This window comes from Peromyscus eremicus, chromosome 6, assembly GCF_949786415.1.
Source record: "Peromyscus eremicus chromosome 6, PerEre_H2_v1, whole genome shotgun sequence".
In the NCBI taxonomy this organism is placed as follows: domain Eukaryota; kingdom Metazoa; phylum Chordata; class Mammalia; order Rodentia; family Cricetidae; genus Peromyscus; species Peromyscus eremicus.
The window spans coordinates 45176506-45197042 of NC_081421.1; positions in this window are offsets into that span (position 1 = coordinate 45176506).

Sequence of the window (20537 nt, forward strand, 5' to 3'; positions counted from 1 at the left end):
GCCTGCTTCTTGACTCAAGGACAGGATAGATAGGGTTGAATGCCTGTGCTGTGCATTGTTCTACCTCTGTCCTTCAAAACTGTATAGAAGCTGGCTGTGAAATAAACTTTGGACTGTCCGGCATTGACTGGCAGATCTCTTGACTCTTTTCTGTCTTCGTCATTGCCTCTACAATCTGCATGCCTCTACTCAGCTACCCAGCTGACTGGTCAGCAGGCTCCGACACTGTCCTCCTATGCTGAACCTAACAAACATGCTGAGGTTCCAGGTTGCAGTGGGTTGGAAAACGCCAGCCTGATCTCTTGTGTCTGTCCTTTCTTCATGCCCTTGATGCTCTCTAGTCAGGGTTCCAGGACCCAAGCCACATATCCATTCTCTCAATACAGGGCTGATACAGAGAATCACTATGTCACTACAACTAGACAGGTTGCTAAATAGACTTCCCAGAAGTGAAAGGAAAGGGTATGCAAATGACCACTCAGGCATAGGTATGAAGCATAAGCATATAAATAGTATTATTTTTTATATTATTTTAATATACACTACTCTCCAATACCTCATTGACTGTTTTAGAATGTTTGTGTTGATTTTATTAAACTCGTGTGTCCATATCTAAAGTGGCAATTCAAACAAGCTTTGTTAGTTTTTGTTATTCCTGATGTTCAATAAACAAGGCTTGTTATTTGAGTTTAATGTGCATTATTGACATATTCTCCAACACTTGAAGTCCATGTAACCCAAGAAAGCGGCAATCTGAGCCCTGATTGGTAGCATTTCCCAGTTCCCATGCATAAATATCCTCTGTAACCAATTTACATTATCTCCATGGTACACCTGAGGAGATGCACAGTGATCCATTATAGTAAGCATTTCTACCACCCAGATAAGAACACAGATAGTAGGTGAATATTGCAAGTAGGCAGTATGTGTTTGAGTATTTATATCTTTGTTTTCACTTAATGTATTTAAGTTTATGTGGCTTAATTTTTTTTTAAATGGCTGTGTTCAACCACCAACTTTCAAAATTCTTGAGAGGTATCATGGCATAATTCCAGCATACCACTGAACCTTCCAGGAGAAAAAGGGATGAGAAAATAGTGAGAAAATCCCATGAATGAACGATTCCTTTCCTAGATCTCTGCATAACAGAAATGTGCATGTATATTCACCAAAGACATTACATGAGTGTTCATAGTAGCACTGTTCATAACAGCCCACCATGGAAACAAGTGTGAAATTCATTAATAATAAAAGAAAACAAACCATGATGAATTTAATGAGAATGATCAAACTATCATTATACTTATCCACATAGATCAGCCTCATAAATGAAATATTGAATGAAAGAAGCCAGATCCTTGAGATTATATGTTTATATTTACATAAAATTCAAAACAAGTAACAACGATCTGTAATGTAAAAGTCCCAGAAGTGGTGACCTCCTGAGGTTGGGACAATGGGGGAATCTAGCATCTTGGCCATGTGTTTTTGTTTTTGTTTTTGTTTTGTTTTTTCTTGCTTGATTGGGGTGTGTGGTGTTCCACTTAGAGAAAAATTGATTGAAGTTTACAAGATCTGTGCACTCTCTGGTGCATGTTGAATTTTAATAATTTACAACACTCATTCCTTAGATTTTAAAAGCAAATTGACCCAAATGATGATTCCAGAATAATAACACATTGGTTTCTTTAATTGTTTCTGAAGGGGCTGGGACATAGACGCCAGTAGGTTGAGTAATAGAGGCCCATCATCTCAACCACAGGGTCTTGCACAAAGAGTTTTATTCCTTTTGTGAGCCGGTCCTTTCTGCTACAAAACAGCATTGCTGGTGGGCTACACAAATCAGCAAAGGACTGAAAGAGAAACCTTACCAAGTATCTGTACCAACCTTAAACAGCTAACTCTTTCATGAAACTAAATTGTGTCAATTGCATTATATCCAAATAGAGTTCTATATTGTCCCCATATGACTTAGTAAGAAAGAAGTGGTCCTATTAAAAGTTTTAAAGAGACAGAGACTAGAGAGGAGGGACAAGGACAGAGGTTAAGAGCACCTGCTGCTTTTGTAGAGGACCTGTTTAGTTCCCAGCACCCACATGATGGCTTTACCATCAACTGGTGACTCTAATTTGTGGTGTCTGGAACCCTCTATTGACCTCCAAGAGTATGAAGCACATATGTGGTGCACTGACATGCAGGTCCATGCACTCATACATGTAAAATGAAAATAGGGTAAGCATTTTGTAAGTTGTCAAGGATAAAACATCATCCCTGTCCATTTTTATCTTTTGTCTTGGAGCCCCAGAGAAAGGAGAAATCAGTTGCAAGCTAACAAAAAAGAGAAGAAAGAAGGGAGTCTCAGTAGAAAGATCTGGATAAACGGTTGAGTGAGTAGTTGGAAAGTGGAGGATCCCTCAGCCGTATATGTGTTTACTGGACAGAAAGGGCTTTCTGCTGAGTAAAAGTTAATTGAACATTATGTGCTGTGGATAAAAATGTTTCCCAGGGATGATTAATTCTCATGCGTCTATACCCAAGCCTTCAAATCAGCATGACAGTAGTTTCAAAGGGATTTTCCCTCCATATACCGCATATTAAACTATTTCACCCAAACGTTAGTTGCTATGGCTACATCATGAGCCCCTCTAGGAGCTTTATTCCTCCAGCACATTTCATAAATTTTAATGCCTGTTTTGTCCTAGACTTTCCATCCATCTGAGTTGCTTTGCAGAACCTAAAGACTGTGTGAAAATGGGGCTGAAGAGGTGGCTCAGCGGCTAAGAGATGATTCTACTCTTCCAGAGGACTGAGTTCAGTTCCTAGCACCCATGCCCGTTGGTACGCAACTGCCTGTGTTCATGTGTGTATGTGTGTGGTGGGTGCACACTTCTGTGAGAGTGCCTGGGCATGTATGCACACATGAGTATGGAGACTGGGAGTCAATGTCAGGTGTCTTTGTTAGTCACTGTCCATCTCATTTTTTTGGGACAGAGTCACTCACTCAGTCAGCTCACCAATTTGTCTAGACTGGTTAGCTAAGAAGCTCCCCTCCTGCTGTCTCTGCCTCCTTAGTACTGGACCAACAGGAGTGCATGTGTTCAGTTTTGACATGGGTGCTGGGCATGGAACTCAGGTCCTCATGCTTGCATGTGACTGAGCCAGCTTCTCAGCCTTTTGTTAATTACTCTTTTAAAGTTTTTATTGCACACATGTATGTATTATGAACGTATGTATGTATGTACATGTATGGCATGTGAGTGTGGGTGTGTAGGAGGTCAGAGAAAACTTGTAAGAATCAGCTCTCTCTTTCTGTCATATGGGCCCCTGTAGTTGGAAGTTTTCTCTGGTCCTGCCTGGGCCCTGCGGTAGGGAAGAATCTCTCCCACCCACGTCCTGCAGCCTCTTGGTCCAAAATAAACAGACAGAGAATTATATTATTTACAAACTGTATGTTCTATGGCAGACCTCTTACTAGCTAGCTCTTTTATCCTAAATTAACCCATAACTATTAATCTATGTATCGCCACATGTTCTGTGGCTTTACTTGCATCCCATTACATGCTACTTCCTGGACGGCGGGATGGCATCTCTCTGCCTCTCCTTTCTCTTCCTCCTGTCTCTCTTGGATTTTCCCACCTGGTTCCATCCTGCTCTGCCATAGGCCAATGCAGCTTTATTTATCAACCAATCAAAGCAACACACATTCACAGCATACAGGAAGACATCCCACAGCAGGCCCCAGAGACTGAACTCAGGTTGCTGGGTTAGTGACAGGCGTCTTTACCCACTGAGGTGACCCTTTGTGTCTTGTTCTTAAACATTCCAAGCTAACAGAGCTTGGACCAGACATCATCTTGAATTTCATGTTGTGGAACTAGAGCAAGGGTCTGTCAGCTCTGGAGGTCACCCTTGGGAGAGCTGTAAATTTAATCCACAGGTCCAGACTTAGAGTTTGGGGATAATCCAGTCCCCATATGAGACTATAACTAAAGACTAAAAAAGAAAAGAGAGAGAGAGAAAAAAAAAAAAAGGGAAAGGGAAGGAAAAACAGAAGAATCCAGGATACCACAGTGCAATCTACTGGGGAGAGGGGTCTTGACAGTTGTAACACGGCTGGACTACTGCAATTTGAGTCAGAAGGAGAAAGCTATTATATAATTGTTCGATTTCATCTAAGCCTCTTTACTTGGTTGATCTCAAGCTAACATCAAGGATGAAGGTAGATTACCAGTGCTGATGGTAAAAGCCTGTTCATACAGCTCTGGACCACTGTAAGGGTTTTTCATGTTCTTAGTGTGATGAGGACACTATGTGGGGGAAACAGACCAAGGTTACTCAGAGATTCTAGTGAGGCAATTGTAACTCAAAATGACAACACACTAACTAATCCCTATATACTTAAGCTGGTGAGGAGTGCATTAGAAAGAATGAAAAAATGCTTTCCCTAGTCATTGATTATCTAATTGTACAGTAACAAGACAACCAATAGTAACTGATTATCTAATTGTGTAGTAACAGGACAACCGTTCTCCATACTATATTCCAAAAGATGAAATCTGCCAAGTTTAAATGGAGTTGTTACTTATTGAACAGTGACCTGTTTCAAGCACTGTTCCAGGCAAGTATAAACATTGTCTTAGCAGTTACAGCTACAAATATTTTCTTCCCTGCCATCACCAATATTACAAACATTATCTGTGCTGTGACTATTTATTCCCACTTTATTGATGAGGAAGGCAAAGCTCAGAGTAGATGGGACTTCACAGAGAGAACAGATTTATGTTCTCAGTGTCTAAAGTATGTGAATGTTCAGTCAACATCAATGGAGTATAAATTTGGTAGATTTAATCCTTTGGAATATAGTATGGGCAAAAATTATTTATGCTCTATCACCCTCCTTTCCAGGAATGAGTCTTATTCTCAAAGAAGCAGAAAACTGAATCTCGGTGATAAATGAATTGTTAAGATTCCAGAAAAAGTTAAGTCTGTTATGCCATAAATTAGGGACAAACAATTCTTGCAGCTAAAAGCATTTCTTTGTATATGAAATCAAAGCTGTGACTACATGCCAAGCCACTGACAAATAAACCTCAAATTCTAGGCTGCCACTTATCCTCTTAGAAGCTTTCGGAGAAAATTAATGAGTTTACCCAAGAATTGGTGGAACGAAGTCAATTTTCCCTGAGCTGTTTGATTGCTCACTGTTGTAGGGATTATAGGTTACTGGAGAGGGGTCACAGTCGGCTGTGCAGCTGATGGACCAGCAAACACAGAGAGCTCATAATAAAGCAGGAAAGGAAAATCACTCCACATACAGGATTAAGGCTTTAATTGGTTTTCTCAAGGCACTTGCAGACTCTATTCAGGAGCTAATTTTGAATTTTAAAGAAATATTTGATGAGAGTAGTCATGGCCATTTAGGGTTCTCTATTTTACATTCATAAATATTTATTAGACACATTGCCAGGATCTAAAAGGAAGACTAATAAATATTTACCAAGAACAGCTGGCTATTAGACTTCTTAACTTAGTGCTTCCAACTGTGTTAATTTTGGCTGTGAATGTGCCAATTTCTATGCTTGCTTAGGGACTCGAAACTTGAAAGGGGAAGAAGTGTCAGAGTAGCAGGAGTTCTTTAAAAATCAACAACAAGAAGAAAAGGACAGGCTAGTAGGAAGTGGTGGCTCAACTCACCCTCTTCTGGCCAACCTCCTTCCTCTGCTCAGATAGTCTCCCCTCTGCAGATTAGATCTGTCTCCCCTGAACGAGTGAAAAAAAAAATGATGCAAAGAAGCAGTGACTGTAAAAGAACCCTTGGCTGGCTCCATAGCTGAGTGCTGTTGGCCCTGAGTGGGGTTGCAACACTGCCTGTTTTCTATAGTAAGCCCCATCACCCATGGACTACACAAGCACAGTGTCTCGCTAGGCTTTCTATTGCTGTGTAGAGACATCATGACCATGGCAACTCTTATGAAGGAAAACATTTAACTGGGGCTGGCTTACAGTTTCTGCAGTTTAGTCCATTGTCATCATGGCAGGACTGGCAGCATGCAGGCAAACATGGTGTTGGTGAAGGAGCTGAGAGTTCTACATCTTGATCTGCTGGCAACAGAAGAGACCTGTGTCCCACACTGGGCATAACTTGAGCATATGAGGCCTCAAAGTCTGCCCCCAAGGTGACACACTTCCTCCAACAAGGCCACACCTACTCCAACAAGGCCACACCTACTCCAACAAGGCCACACCTACTCCAACAAGGCCACACCTACTCCAACAAGGCCACACCTTCTAACAGTGCCACTCTCTATGGACCAAGCATGCAAACACATGAGTCCATGGGGGCCATACCTATTCAAACCATCACACATGGTAACTGTGAGCTGGGTATGGGGAGTTGGCTAGCTGCATGATTTTGGCTAGTGTTCCTGGTTGCAGGACCCTAAGCCTGGTCCACCACTCCCATTCCTTCTTTGGATTCTGGGATCTACTAAAATTATATTCATAATTTGTTTTGTTTTGTTTTTCTGCTAAATAAACCAGGGTCCATTTCTACTGCTTATAAATAGGAGCATTAGATGATGGGATAACTAATTGAAGTTTTAAGAAGCCTTGTTGTTTTACCTTTGGCACAGTGGCTGCACATTAGTCTATTGCTCTCTCAGCCAGCAACTGTAACTTCACAGTACCAGCCTGTGTCTCTAGCAGTGGCCTGGCTGCTCAGGCTGCAGCCTGGTGGGAATTCTGCTCTCGCAGGCACCAGACCTGTTACTGCTGCTAAAGGTAGCTTTAACTAATTCTCTATCATTCTATTTATGAATAAGACTCAAGATTCAAAGGCTGGGGTGAGAACTTGAGAGCTCAGAGAGGCTGAATAGCAACTAGCTAACCCTCTCTCCTTGCTGGTGTCGATGGAAGACTTGTGCTTTGGCTTTGCTAAACTACAGAAAGCTGTGCTACTCCAAACCCCACCCTACTACTTCCTGTGTGTGTGTGTCTCTCTCTCTCCTGGATGCCCTCTGATGTGCTATGATTACTTCCTGTCAACTGGTTGCTAACTCAGCCTCTTGATCCAAGGTTAATTTTATTTAATTAACACAAAAGCAAACTTGGGGTTCACAGTGCAATCGAATATCCCCCAACACAGCCTATGTTAGGTCTAACCAAGAAAAATCTCATGAACTAGATTTGGTATGTTGTATATCGATTTGAGACCTGTGCAATAAATTAATAAAGCTGGGGAAGAAAAAACACAACTGGAGCCCATTCCAGCTATATCCTACCTCCCTACCTCCCCACCCCCCACTAGTTATTGAAGAAATGTCTTTTTGAAGTGGCATTTTATTTTTGTCATTATGTTTTACAAATGCTCTGTAGTTCAGGGGGAAAGCAGGGGTTAGGTAGTCCACAGACCACTTCTAGTGTAAGGTCTTTTCCCCAACTTTGGTTTTAGACCAGGTTCACCTCAACCTTGTGATGTGGCCCAGAATGCCCCTGAGTTTCTGATTCTCTTACCCCCACTTCCCAAGTGCCTGTCTTATAGGCATATAGTCCACTCCAAACTCTAGTTTAAGATCTTGTAAATTTCACAGTACAGCACCCGTGACAAGCGGGCAAGAAAATACTTATTCCATAATGAAGAGAATAATAGTGCAGCCTGGGGCAGGGGAGAGAGGGTGCTTTAAAGAAGACAAAGAAACTGTGGTAGATCAAATGTAATTGGCCCCCATAAATTATTAGGAGGTGTGGCCTTGTTGGAAGAAGTGTGTCACTGTGGGGTGGGCTTTGAGGACTCCTATGCTCAAGCTACACTCAGTGTAGTACAGAGTTCACTTCCTATTGCCTGTGAATCAAGATGTAGAACTCTCAGCTCCTTCTCTAGCACCATGTCTGCCTGCATGTCGTCATGTCCTACCATGATGATAATGGACCAAACCTCTGAACTGTAAGCCACTTCAATTAAATATTTTCTTTTATAAGAATTGCTGTGGTCCAAGGGCACTTGCTCAGCTATGTTCATATCAGCATTGTTTGTAATAGCCAGAACCTGGAAACAACCTAGATGCCATTCAACTGAAGAATGGATAAATAAAATGTGGTACATATACACAATGGAATACTACTCAGTAGAGAAAAACAATGACATCATGAGGTTTGCAGGCAAATGGATGGATCTAGAAAAAATCATCCTGAGTGAGGTATCCCAGACTCAGAAAGACAAACATGGTATGTACTCACTCATAGGAGGATACTAGATGTGGAACAAGGATGACTGGACTGCTACTCACAATACCAGGGAGGCTACCTGGAAAACAGAACCCTAAGAAAGACACGGGGATCGCCCAATAACAGAGAAATGGATGAGATCTACATGAACAGCCTGGACGTGAGTGGGGGTAATGAAGGGCGAGGGTCGAGGGAAAGAGAGCTTGGGTGAGTGGGAGATCCCAGCTGGATCAACAACAGAGAGGGAGAACAAGGAATAGGAGACCATAGTAAATGAAGACCACATGAGAATAGGAAGAAGCAAAGTGCTAGAGAGGCCCACAGAAATCCACAAAGATGCCCCCACAATAGACTGCTGGCAATGGTCGAGAGACAGCCCGAATTGACTTACTCTAGTGATAGGATGGCCAAACACCCTAATTGTCGTGCTAGAAACCCCATCCAATGACTGAGGGAACTGGATGCAGAGATCCACTGCCAGGCCCTGGGTGGAGCTCCAGGAGTCCAATTGGCAAGAAAGAGGAGGGTTTATTTGAGCAAGAATTGTTGAGACCAAGGTTGGATAAAGCACAGGGACAAATAGCCAAATGAATGGAAACACATGAACTGTGAACCAATGGCTGAGGGGCCCCCAACTGGATCAGGCCCTCTGAATAGGTGAGACAGTTGATTGGCTTGATCTGTTTGGGAGGCATACAGGCAGTGGGACCGGGTCCTGTGCTCATTGCATGAGTTGGCTGTTTGAAACCTGGGGCTTATGCAGGGATGCTTGGCTCAGCCTGGGAGGAGGGGACTAGACCTGCCTGGACTGAGTCTACCAGGTTGATCTCAATCCTCAGGGGAGTCTTTGCCCTGGAGGAGGTGGAAATGGGGGATGGGCTGGGGGGAAGGGGAGGGGGGCAGGAGAGGGGAGAACAAGGGAATCCGTGGCTGATATGTAGAATTAAATTATATTGTAAAATAAAATAAAATAAAATTAAAAAAAGAAAAAACAAAACAAAACAAAACAAAAAAGAATTGCTGTGGTCATGGTGTCTCTTCATAGAAATAGAAACCCTGAGACAGGAATTTCTTCCCTTTTCTTCTTTAATACTCTTACAGATCAGCAAATGTTTATAAATGTTTACAAAAACCTAGAGATACTCAAAGAAGTATGGGTCATATGACTACCCTTAAAAGAGGTACATTCATTCACTCCTTCATTCACTGTTCAAGTGTGTTTCACTGGGCCTTTTAGATTTGAAGATGTATAAAGTGTAACCCTCATCCCCTGCAACTTGTAGTCCATAGGTAAAGTCATTTACAATTCACCTGGCTAAAGTCCTGTGTAGCTTCATGCTGCCCAAGAAGTTTAATTATGCATTAGTTTATATACCTATTCCTAATTGCCACACCCTTGGAGTTATTATTTCATTGGAAGTCACTTTATTATCTCAAGTCTAGAGAAATAAGCAGTGTACGATCAGGATGTTATAAATAAACAGATTAGGGAATGATATGCTCCCAGGGTGACAGATGCAGGTACGTTAATTAGAAGAATGTAATTAAAATTATGACCCAGTTGTTTTTAAAGTGAGAAGTGTGGAATTATGCCTTTAATCATAAAGAGATTATTTATATACTTCAAGAACAAAATACAATCTCCTAATCAGAATGGCTTTCCTCAAGACAACAGAATAAAATGCTGGCAAGGATATGAAGAAAAAGGAACCCAAAACACTACTTCTGGGATTGTAAAGTAGTGCGGACACTGTGGAACTCATTTGAAGATCCCTCAAAAAACCAAAAAATAGATCTATCACCCAGAGTACGTACCTGAAGGAATCAAAGTTGACATACCTTTTTGATACCTTCATTCCCATGTTTATTGTAGCACTATCCACAAATTAAGTGATAGAATCAGTCTAGATGCCCATGTATGGTTGAATGGATAGAGCAAATGTACGTATAAACAATAGACCATTACTTAGCCATTTAGAAGAAAATAATGTGATTTGTAGGGAAATGAGTGAAAACTAGAGATTATCATGTTAAGTAAAATAAGCTAGACCCAGAATGACAAATATGTTAATGTTTTCTCATATGTGGAGGATTATAAGGGACAACAAGGGACCAGTAGGAAGAAGAAGGGTGTGTAATGGAAATAGATATAATCAAAGTACATTATATGCATGAGTGAAAATGTCATAATAAAACCCATTATTTGGTGGTTTGAATGAGAATGATCTCCATAGGCTCATATATGATGTCTGAGTTATTTCAGTTCTGAATGTTGGTTATTCCACATGAGAAGCATCACCGGCCAGCACATGCTGAATTGGCAATGGGTACGTGCAGAGAGTAAGTGTTGCCGAGATTGAAGAGGTGTGGGCTGCAATTGTTTGTAAAGATCATTTTTTAAAAGGCTGATTCAATTAGGGCAGTGTCTTAGGGTTTCTATTGCTGTGATGAAGCACCATGGCCAAAGGAGCTTGAGGAGGAACTCAAGTAGGAGGCAGGAGCTGATGCAGATGCCATGGGTGGGGGAGGGGGTGGGGGATGCTGATGACTGGCTTGCTCCTCATGGCTTATTCAACTGGCTTTCTTATAAATAACCCAGGACCACCAACCAGGGACGGCACAACCCACAATGGACTGGGCCCACCCCCATTGATCACTAAGAAAATGCCTTACCGCGGATCTTATAAAGGCATTTTCTTAATTAAGGTTTCCCCTTTCCAGCTTGTGTCAAGTTGACATAAAACCAGCAGGACAGAGAGTGACTGTCATAAGTCTGATTATAACAAATTCATTTTTTCGATTAAAAAAAGTTGAAATTTAAAGTTTTGCCTGCATTTGTGTTTCTTATTCTCCTTGAGTGTTTTGAATTTTTATTATAGGATCTGAAGAGATGACTCGATGTTTTTTAAGAGCACCTGCTATTCTTTGCAGGAGACAGTCTGATTCCCAGCACCCACACGGTGGCTCACAACCATCTGTAACTCCAGTTCCAGGGGATCTAATGTCTTCCTCTGACCACTAAGGGCTGTACATGGTACACATAACTTACATACAGACAAACCACTTATATACATAAAATAAAAACAAACACATTTTTTAAAAAGGGAAGAAAAACACAAAATAATGACTTGAGAGGACCTAAAGGAAAAACCAGTATTTGAAATTTTGTTTCTGAAACACACAAAGAATATTGGGCAGGTATCATGTGATTTACCCCTATGGCAGATGTAATATAGGCAAAGCACAGTAACTCTTCTGAGTACATACCCCCATGAGTGTCCAAATCTGTTAGAAATATATTTGGGGGAAAAAAGTAGAAAGACTGGCCACAGTGGCTTAAGGAAATAAAGTCTTTTATCCCCTGACATAGAGAAAATGTGAATGTGGGGAGCCCGGGATTTGTGCCTGGGAATAACGACACTGCTAAGACACCAGTTCTCAGGCTGTATGTCTTAGCATGCAGGCGTTCACCCTCACTGCTTCTTGTCTTTATAGATGTCTCGTGGCTGCTGCTCCTCTGGATATCACATATGTATTTCAGACTTCAAAAGAGTCAGAAGGACATGGAGTAGTCTAAGCAAAACTCAGTAATTCTAAGCCTTTTGGGTGACAATGGTAAAGGTGTCCTGGAAGACTGGCACGATGATTTTTTCTAGCCATTTTCTGCTGATCATCATGTCTCAATGAGAGAAAACATCTCAGATTTGTCTTTCTGCAATTGGCTCAGTTGGCTTAATACAATTGCTTTCAGGTGCATCCATTTTGTTACAAATAACTTCATTCGTCTTTATGGCCGAAAAGCATTTTCATTGTGCCCATAAACCAAATTTTTCTTATCCACTTCTCTGCTGTTGGACATTTGAATTGGTTCCATAACTTAACTATTGTGACTAGACCTGCAGAAAACAGTGGTGTGCTATGTGGTATGTTGACTTCAAGCAAATACCAAGGGGTGGTACAGCTGGGTCACTTGGTAGACCTAGTTTTTTGAGAACGCTTTGTACTGATTTCTGTAGGAGTTGGAAGAGTTCACATGCTCACCAGCAGTGTATTTAGGGTCCCTTTTGTTCCAGGTCCTAGCCAGTACTTCTTGCTTGTTTTCTTAATGACTGACATTCTGACTAGGGTTAAACGGAATCTCAATGGAGTTTTGATTCACCTTTCTCTGATTTCTAGTGAGATTGGACATTCTTTTTTTCATACTGGCCATTTTTATTTCATTTTTTTGTTAAGTATTGGTTCATTCCATTAGACTATTTATTGGGTTTTTGTTTACTTGTTTTTATTTCTTGTATGTTCTAGTTATTAATCTGTCAGATTCATAGCTGGCGAAGATTTTCTATTTGTTGACTGCTCATCTTATATTCTGAGCGGTTGGACTCTTATTCCTAAAGTCTTTACCCATGCCTATAATCTCCTCATGTACTCACTACATTTTCCTCTGTTTCATGTTTTACATTAAGGTCTTTGAACCACTTGGAATTGATTTTTGTGCTGGATACAGCATAGGAACCTAGCTTCATTCTTCTACACGTGATATTCAATTTCTCCAGCACCATTGTTAAAGAGTTGGTCTTTTATCAATGTGTATCTTGGGCATCTCTGTAAAAAGATGTATTTTGGCTGCAGTTGTATAGGTTTAAATCTGGATCTTCTCCTGAAAGGTCAGGGTCAAGACCATGGACACTGAAATAAGGAACAGCAAAGGACTCAGCTTATTTGGGACTCAGAGTGCAGCGTCCTTATTCTTAACCATATTATACTGTTGCAGCTTTGATTACAAAATACATAGTAAATAAGATACCAATCTGTAATGTTGGCTAAAATTTTTCTTACTGGACAAAGAACAGCTTTTTATATGTTACTAATTGAACCTTTCTTCCAGGAGATAAATGTGAAGAACATGACACCTGGCCAAAGAAATACTTGTTGGAGTGTGAAGGCACCCTTCTGCCCAAACTCTGTAAACATCCTTTTGCTCTCAAGGGATGTCTGGCAAGTGCATTATTCTGGCCTGACATCAGATCAGCAGCCCTCCTTCATTCCCCCCTCTTTGTTTAGCCATATTTTGTGAATACAGCTGCTCAATGTTGTCATTTCTTGATGTTGAGAAGTTTTTTTCCCCAGACCATTAAAAATGCCAAAACCAAGCAAACAATCATTATAAACATAACAGCATAAGAGGAGCTTGCAATCTTAAATTGATTAAAATGAATTTAACTTCTCCAAGCCATCAGCAATACCCTCCAATAATCTGTTACCAGATAGTCCACGCAATTGTTCTGCAAACATGTGATTAGTATCAGACTGTAATTTCAATATTTCTTGAGTCATATTACCATGGTTTAATACTTGTTTTCTAACCTTATTCTAAGGGAACAAGGTCTGATTCCAGTGCACGGAATTGAGTCACATTCCAATTACACCTTGATGATAATTGTCTTTGTAAGATAACAACTTAATCACCTAACATAACCACAGCTGATTCTAAATCAGTGATTCCAACATGCAGCCTATTATCCATATGTCTTTGAGTGTTCCATAATTTTTCTGAATCAGAATTCCATTTTTAAATATAATGTACATTTTGAATGCTTTGATGCAGGGCCACTCCAGGAGTAGTGGCAGTGGTAGTGATGGTAATAATTGGTCTAACCATTCTGTTAGTCTTTTTCCTCGTTTAGTCCAATATATGATAAAGCATAGACATGGAGAGAGATCCTTCCCAGGCTCGATCTCTCTGTACAGGTTTCTAAAGTCCAAATTGGGCTCAAAGTACCTAAATGCTCTGGGAACTCAAATTAATAGGAATAAAGAACAATTGGAACAAGATACATATCCTTCAGATTGATTCCAAATAGTTTTTCCAGTCATAAAGAAATAAGGAAGATGAACACATACTATAATATTATGAGATACATTTTTAAATAAAAGATAACATAATCTCATTATTAGAAGTATTTTTCTATATATTCCCTTTCTGGGCCCAAATGTCACCCAAAGCTGATAGGAGGAGATAGATGTTGTGGGAGATTTGTTTTCACTGCCGCTCTGAGACTGACAGTATAGTTAAACCTTGAATCAGAGGGTGGAGTCCATGTACACATGGCCATAGAGGTTTTGATGGACCTAGATTTGGATAGAGAGACACAGGAAGGAATAGGGAGGAACTTAGAAAGATTCGTGGGCCTTTTCAATCTGAGAAGATGGAGAGGCAGGATCGGCTGATTGTTTCTCCATTGCTCTGTGGATCTCTCAGGTTTTGACCCTGACTCTCGAGTTTTTATTGATAAAAGAATAATTAATATAAACACTGCGTCTGGCATCCAATGCTTGGCATTATTAGATCACACTAAGGTGCTCCTGAAAAAAACACAAAGAGGAGATTCTATTACTTACTTAGGATATAAGACAGGTTTACAAAAAATTCAACCACAGGAAGCACAAGTCAAGAGAGATCAATTATGAACTCTTAATGATTTTCAAAAATTCCTGGGAGATATTAACTGGCTATGTCTCACAACTGGATTAACAATTCAAGAGCTAAGTAATTTATTTCAAACCTTACAAGGTGATAAGGACTACAGGATGCACATGTGAATTGCTTGGATCCGGAGCTTGCTTGTATTCAGGTTATTTTACCTTCTATGCATTCTCCCATAGGAATTCTTATGCAGAGAAAAGATATTTTAGAATGGGCATTTTGCCACACAGAGTAAATAATTTAAGACTTATGTAGGAAAGGTATAAATATTATCTAAAAATTTATAAGATTAACAAATATATATTTAAACTTTTTGTCATGATATTAATGGCCATATAAAGTACTAACTTATTCTAGAAATAGGCTTCATCTATTTCTGTATACGATTTTGGGCTTGAGTCTGAAGCAGGTAACTAGTAATTAAGCTTGTGTACCCCAGGTGTATTTATTAGATTGTGGTCCATTAACCTCTCTGAGATCTGCTACATATGGCATTTAAAACGTTAAGTTTTCTGCACTGAACAAATGACCATTCCTGACAGTGGCCTGTGAAGTCTCCAAAAAGATAATGGGGCCTATATAGTCATTGTCACAATATTGATTCTTTTAGTCTATGAGAATGAGGTATCTCCCCATCAGTTTCTTTCTTGAATATTTTTAAGTTTTCATTGTAGAGGCCTTTTGCGGTGATATATTTGTAATCTAAGAAATAAAGCTTGCCTGAAGATCAGAGGATAGAGCTAGCCATAGAGTTAGCCATAGAGGTCAGGCAGTGGTGGCACACACCTTTAATCCTAGCACTCAGGTGGCAGAGATCTGTCTGGATCTCTGTGAGTTCAAAGCCAACCTGGACTACACAAGATTAATCCAGTTTAAAAGAGAAATAGAACCAGGCAGTGGTGGTACATACCTTTAATCGCAGTACTTGAGAGACATAACTTTAATCCCAACACTAGGAAAGTTGAAACAGAAAGTGATATGGCTGGGCAGAGAAAGGAATATAAGGCAGGAGGAGACAGGAATTTGGGCCTTTCAGCTGAGGACTCAGGCATTCAGTCTGAGGATTTATGGAGACAGGATCTTCTCTTTTTGGCTGAGGAGTTGGCAAGGTGAGACGTGACTGTGGCTTGTTTCCTCTGACCTTTCAGCCTTAACCCTGATATCTGGCTCTGGGTTTTTATTATAAGACAATTTAGGATTCCTGCAACAGCCTTTCATGTCTTTAGATAGATTTATTCCAAGGTATTTTTTTAAAGGTAATTGTGTATGGATTTTTTTCCTTAATTTCTTCTCCAGCATGTTTGTTATTGGTATATAGAAAAGTCACTGAATTTTGTGATATATGTGTTAATTTTGTATCATCACTTTGCTAAAAGTGCTTAACAATTCTAAGAGCTTCCCCATCCCTTTTTCTGGTGTGTGTACCTGCTCGTGTGTATGTATATGTGTGCAGGTGCACATATTCCTGTGTAGGTCAGAGGTTGAGTTTGGACGTCTTCCTCCATCACCCCAAACCTTCTTGTCTGAGATAGGCTCTTTCGCTGAACGTGGAGCTCACTGATTTGCCTATATTGGCTGGCTAGAAGGACTCTGAGCCCAGCATGTCTCTTCTTCCCCAACCATGGGATTACAGGTAAACCCCATCATGCCCAGCCTTTAAAAACATTTTTTATTTTTATTTTTAATTATGTGTGTGGATCTGAGTGTGGGTATGTGCACAGGAGTGCAGGATCCCACGGAAGCTACAGGCATCATCAGATCCCCTTAGAGCTGGATTTACAAGTCATTGTAGGTTGCCAACATGGGTGCTTGGATCTGAGCTCCAGTCCTCTCCAAGGACACTATGCATCCTTAGCCACTGAGTCATCTCTCCAGCCCACACCCAGCTTTTTTTTTTTTAATGTTTTCTTTTTTCAAGACAGGGTTTCTCTGTGTAGCTTTGGAGCCTGTCCTGGAACTCACTCTGTAGACCAGGCTGGCCTCGAACTCATAGAGATCTGCCTGCCTCTGCCTCCTGAGTGCTAGGCTTAAAGGCATGCGCCACCATGCCTGGCACACACCCAGCTTCTTATGTGATTGCTGGGTATCCAAACTCAGGTCCTCATGCCCACATGGCAAGCACCTTACTGACTCAGCCATCTCCCCAGCCTCCAGTTCTAAGGCTTCTGTTGGAGTCCTTAGGTCTGTTATGTATAGGTTCTTATCATTTGCAAATAAGAATATTTTGATTTCTTCCTTTCTTATTTGTATTCTTTAGGTCTCTTGTCTTACTGCTCTAGCTAAAACTTCCAATATTATATTGAAAATGGAGAACATAGACACTCTTGTTTGTTTTAGTAGAAATTAGGTATATCTTTTAAAAAGTAACTATTGGGCTGGAGAGATGGCTCAGCGGTTAAGAGCATGGGCTGTTCTTCCAGAGGACCCAGGTTCAATTCCCAGAACCCACATGGCAGCTAACAACTATCTATAACTCCAGTTCCCTGGGATCTGACATCTTCACACCAATGCACATTAAATAAAGTTAAATAAATTATTCAAAAAAATTAAAAAAAAAAGCCGGGCGGTGGTGGCGCATGCCTTTAATCCCAGCACTCGGGAGGCAGAGCCAGGCGGATCTCTGTGAGTTCGAGGCCAGCCTGGGCTACCAAGTGAGTTCCAGGAAAAGGCACAAAGCTACACAGAGAAACCCTGTCTCAAAAAACCAAAAAAAAAAAAAAAAAAGTAACTATGATTTATATCATAGTTAAATTGCAATGTTTATTGTAAGTGCATAAAATATACATGACTTATGGAGCTGGAGAGATGGCTCAGCAGTTAAGAGCATCTGCTGTTCTCTCAGCCCCCACGTTGGGCAGCTTAAAGCCACCCGAAAGTCCAGCTCCAGGGGATCTGATGCCCTCTTCTGACCTCCACAGGCACCTGCACACACATGGAATACACCTACACAGACACACATACATACAAATATAAATACATCTAAGCAATTTTTGTATGTTTCTCTTATATCTTGATATCTTATTGAGTTCACTTACTAGTTCCAGGAACTTTTCTTAGGATTTCCCATGTAAACAATAATGCCATTTGCCTTTAGAGGCCATTTCCTTCCTTTCTCATTTAAATTTTTATGAACATACTTTTAATTTCTTTTTCTTATCTTACTGCATTGGACTAGACTTCTACCATGTTCACCAAGAGTGGGAGGAGTAAACATTTTTATTTCTTTCCAGTCTTAAAGGAGAGTATAGGTTGTACATATTCTTTAGTAAATTAGGGACAATTTCCTCTATTCTTATTTTTTTTTAAAAAGAATTTTGTTGTGAAATAATTTTGCATGTTGTCAAATACTTCTTCTCTGTTAGTTGGTATGATTGTGTGCTATTTTAGGATCTTAAGTTCGATAATGGAGTTAATGTGTTGATTCTCTATTACTGATAATATCAATCCAGTCTTGCATCCCTTAGAATAAATCCCAGTTGGTCATAGTATATAATTTATGATATTACTGAACTACATTGGCTGGTATTTCATGAGGGCTTTGAGGGGGAGGTGCTTGGGTATTGAACCCAGGGCCTCACACATGCTGAGTATCTGTTTTTCTAGTGAATTGATGCCTCCAGGTTTTAATGATTCTTACATCCATGTTTATGGGATATATTGCTGTGCAGTTTTTTTTCTTCATACCATCTTCAGTTTTGGTATACAGATAGTGGTTGCTCTGTAAAGAATTGGGATGTGTTTCTTTCTCTGCTCTTTCCTGGCAGACAGTGCACAGAGTGTGTGCCACGTGTTCTTTAAACACGTGGGATAGTTCTCCAGTGAAATGATTTGGACCTGGTGGGTTGGAGGTAGGAAGACTTTTCAAGTTACACATTCGATTTCCTTAGTAGTTAATGAATGATCCAAATGCTAGTTGGTGGATTTAAGGAATTGGTCTCTTTCATCCAAGTTGTTGTATTTATATGTGTAGATTGATTTCAGAAGTCCCTCATCAATATGAAACTTCGCCAGTTGCTTATATATCTCCTTCTGAAGCTGTTCCAAAACATTACAGATGTTAATTTTTGTTTCTTTGATGGAGTCTCTCTCAGCCATGTAATTGCTACAATGGCCTGGTGATAATTTCCAGAAACTGTTTCTGTTTTCCTTTTTCTTAGTTTATTTTCTTTAGTAACATCTTCAGAAGGATGTAACTTTGTGTCCTTGTTAGGGTTACTATTGCTGTGATGAAATACCATGACCAAAAGCAAGTTGGGGAAGAAAGGGTTTATTCTGCTTACACTTCCACATCACAGCTTATCATCTAAGGAAGTCAGGACAGGAACTCAAGCAGGGCAGGAACTTGGAGGCGGGAGCTGATGCAGAGGGCATGGAGGAGTGCTGTTTACTGGCTTGCTCACCATGGCTTGTTCAGCCTATTTTCTTGTAGAACCCAGAACCACCAGCCCAGGAATGGCACCACCCACAATGGGTTGGGCCCTCTTCCATCAATCACTAATTAAGAAAATGCCCTACAGGCCTGCCTACAGCTCAGTCTTTATTTATTTATTTATTTTTAATTTTTTAATTCATTTTACATACCAGCCACAGATCCTCCTCTCATCCCTCCCCTGCACTCCCCTTTCCCTCCCCAACCCATCCCTCATCTCTTCCTCCAAAAGGGTAAGTTCTCCTAAGATTGAGCAAAGTGTCCAACCACAGGTAATGGGATCCAGAAAGCCAGCTCATACACTGGAGATAGATCCTGATCACACTGCCAGGGGCCCCTCAAAGAGGACCCAGCTATACAACTGTCTCGCTTATGCAGAAGGTCAAGTCCGGCCCCATGCAGATTCCACAGCTGTTGGTCTAAAGTACGTGAGTTCCTACGAGCTTGGTTCAGTTGTCTCTGTAGATTTCCCCATCATGATCTTGACCCCCTTGCTCATACTTCCCTCTCTTCAACTGGGCTCCTGGAGCTCGGCCTGGTGCGTGGCTGTGGATCTCTGCATCTGCTTCCATCAGTTACTGGATGAAGGCTCTATAATGACAGTTAGGGTAGTCACCAATCTGTTTACCAGAGTAGGCCAGTTCAGGCACCCTCACCACACTGTTGCTAGTAGTCTAATCTGGGGTCATCCTGTGAATTCCTGGGAATTTCCCTAGCACCAGGTTTCTCCCTAACCCCATAATGTCTTCCTCTATCAAGGTATCTTTTTCATTGCTCTCCCACTCGTCCCTCCCCTAGCTCGACCATCCCATTCCCTCATGTTCTCATCCCTCATTCCTTGATCCACGGCTTCGGTCATATACTCCATCGTTTGGGAGCTATTGAAGGAAGGGAAGGAGTGGGGAGATTTCAATCCCGTGGAGTCCCCCCCTCACCCAGCAGCTCAGGCCTCGGGAACTCTGGAGGTGTCCCGCACCCACGACACCGACATCGGGACAAGGTGATCCCTATGTCCCTCTTAGGGTCCTCCTTGTTTTCTAGCTTCTCTGGAGCCTACAGCTCAGTCTTAAGGAAGCATTTTCTTAACTGAAGTTCCCTCCTCTCAGACGACTTTAGCTCCTCTCAACTTGGCATAAAACTATCCAGCACACTGTTCATAGATGAAAATGTCTTTACTGGGGCTTGAGAGATGGCTCAGAGGTTAAGAGCACTTATGCTTACAGAAGACATGGCTTCAGTTCCCAGCACCCACAAAGTGGCTCCCAACCAGTTACCGCCTTCTGATCTCCTCTGGCATCAGGCATGCATTTAGTACAGACACACATGCAGGCGAAACACTCAAAGGAGAATAAACCTAAAAAAAATTCGTAAAAATGTTGGGATCTTCCTTTTGACACCAGT